This window comes from Myotis lucifugus, unplaced genomic scaffold, assembly GCF_000147115.1.
Source record: "Myotis lucifugus unplaced genomic scaffold, Myoluc2.0 scaffold_1018, whole genome shotgun sequence".
NCBI classification, from domain to species: Eukaryota; Metazoa; Chordata; class Mammalia; order Chiroptera; family Vespertilionidae; genus Myotis; species Myotis lucifugus.
In genome coordinates, this window is record NW_005872066.1 from 76,660 (window position 1) to 79,496 (window position 2,837).

Consider the following 2,837-nt stretch of genomic DNA (forward strand, 5'->3'; position numbering starts at 1 on the left):
AAGACTAGAGGCCTGTTGCATGACATTCATGCACTCGCAGGGGTCCCTCAGCCCAGCCTGTGCCCTCTTGCAGTCTGAGAGTGGGCCTAAGCCGGCAGTCAGACATCCTTAGTGCTGCTGCAGAGGCAGAAGAGGCTCCTGTCACCACTGCTGTGCTCACCAGCCATGAGCCCAGCTCAGGGCTTCTGGCTGAGTGGCACTCCCCCTGTGGGAGCACACTGACCACCAAGGGGCAGCTCTTGCATTGAGCGTCTGCCCCCTGGTGGTCAGTGTGCATCACTGTGACTGGTTGTTCCACTGTTTGGTCAATTTGCATATTAGCCTTTTATTATATAGGATTGTTCAAAAACCATCTCTGATGGCTACATAATATTGTGAATATATCATAGAATTTAACTTTCCTTCCATTGTTGAGCATTTAATATGTTTCTGACTCTCAATAAATATTTCCAAACTACTTTTCAGAATTTCACCATCCCCAGCAATTCAGGAGAATACTATTTCACTGTACTCTTCCAAAGACTGAATGTTTCAACTGTAAATTTTTGTCAACCTGACAAGTGAACAATGAGTTTTAATTTGCAGTTTGATTAATGAAGTTAATTTTTCAATCATTTCTATTGATTCTGCGGATCATTCATAACCTTAACTGAGACAAAATTGACTCTTAATAAAGTTTTATAAAAATGTATGGGAACCACACCAGAGATACCAGATAGTCAAGGCCTTGTTCTTAATATGCCTTATGGCCAATGCCACTCTGAACATGAGAATTTTAATCAGAATGTCCAAGGCTAGGATACCATATGCACATGCAAGGACAACAATCTCAGGGTACACTGCACACATGTACCTTTCTGCGGCCAGAATGATCGATGTAACTATTGGCAGGAGGCCTCTTTTGTCCACGTGGTGTAAACAGTTACTGACCAGTCAGTGTGCTGGGGGAAAGACAGCTCAGAGGGTGTCGCGCCCTGTGTGCAGGAAAGGCTGGAGAGGCTGGAGAAGCCGCTGAGGCAGAGAGCTCTGGTGCTGCTCCTGTGTGAGGGGATGCGTCTAGGGCAGCACGCGCTGCTCAGATAATATCTGTGGGTGCAGAGACGGCTACTCCTGTGTGGGAAAGATGTATGTGTTTATCAGCCGGAGTGCGGCTGTTTATGGACTGCTTAAAGAACTGTCTTATCTGATGGCGATGTGGCCACTGGCTTCAGAAATAAAGACTCCTTCGTATACACCCACAACTTCTCATGGCTTCTCCGTCTAAGACCCGGCGTCCGAGAAGGTCCAGCCCTAGGCAGAGGGGCGGGCCCCAACAGTTAGAGCAGCGAGCAGGGCTCTAGATCAGTGGTTCTCAACCTGTGGGTCGCGACCCCTTTGGGGGGTCGAACGACCCTTTCACAGGGGTCGCCTAAGACCATTGGAAAACACATATATAATTACATATTGTTTTTGTAATTAATCACTATACTCTAATTATGTTCAATTTGTAACAATGAAAATACATCCTGCATATCAGATATTTATATGATGATTCATCACAGTAGCAAAACTACAGTTATGAAGTAGCAACGAAAATAATTTTATGGTTGGGGGTCACCACCACATGAGGAACTGTATTAGAGGGTCGCAGCATTAGGAAGGTTGAGAACCACTGCTCTAAGAAGGAACCTGCCCTGACAGGTGGCATCGTCCTTGGCAGAATTCAGGAGACGAGATGGACACAGAACGCCTGTTGGAAAACGTGTTCATCAACTGCGTATGGTTGCATTTTTTAAAATTAGGCTTTTCAGCCCTAACCGGTTTGGCTCAATGGATAGAGCATCGGCCTTCGGACTGAAAGGTCCCAGATTCGATTCCGGCCAAGTGCATGTGCCTTGGTTGTGGGTGCATCCCCAGTAGGGGGTGTGCAGGAGGCAGCTGATAGATGTTTCTCATTGATGTTTCTAACTCTCTATCCCTCTCCCTTCCTCTCTGTAAAAAATCAATAAAATATATATTTTTTAAAAAAAGACAAATAACCCATTTTAAAAAATAATAATAAATAAATAAATAGCTTTCCAATCTACTTGGTAACTTATTTACAAAAAATAAAATAAAATAAAATTAGGCTTTTTATTTTGAGATGATTGTGGTGTCACCTGCAGTTGTAAAAAGTAACAGCAATCACCTGTGCCCTTGCCCGTTCCCCACAATGGCAGCAGCTTGGAGAACGGCAGCGCAAGATCACAAACAGATACGGACACAGGCTCCACCGAGACCAGGCTCTTCGTCACCGCGGGGACCCGCCCGCCCGCCCTGGCCCTTTCCTGTAGTTTCGTCATTTCCGGGAGAAGCGGGTCCCGACCTGTTCAAGGTCCAGCCAACACCCTCCACCAGGTATCTTGCCCGGCGCGTGGTGCCGGCTGCCAATCAGAAGCAGGAGGAAGTGACGTCATCAAGCTGACGGAAGAGCAGCAAGAAGGCTGGTTGTTCGTCTACCCATTCCACATTCGTCGTGGAGAAGGGCCACTTTAGAAGGGGGAGTTATACTCTCTGGCACTTCTGGCTTACTCTCAGCTTGGACTGAATGTACTCTCATATCTGGAAAAAGAAGTCTTTGGAAGAGAGTGTCACGCGTCCTAGTTAGCAGGCTTGAGGATATAGGGATGGGAGCGAAAGTTTCATGGGCGGAATGCCATTAGAGTCTGGGTTCACAGAAAGGCATGCTGGTTGGACAGGACTTCGGAAACCCTGGCATAAAGCTGTCAGGTTTTCAGGAGGTTCAAATTTAGGAGCTTTCCACTGAGTTCAGCTTCTCCTCTTGAGAGAGATTAACTGATTGGGAAGAGCAGTGGTAT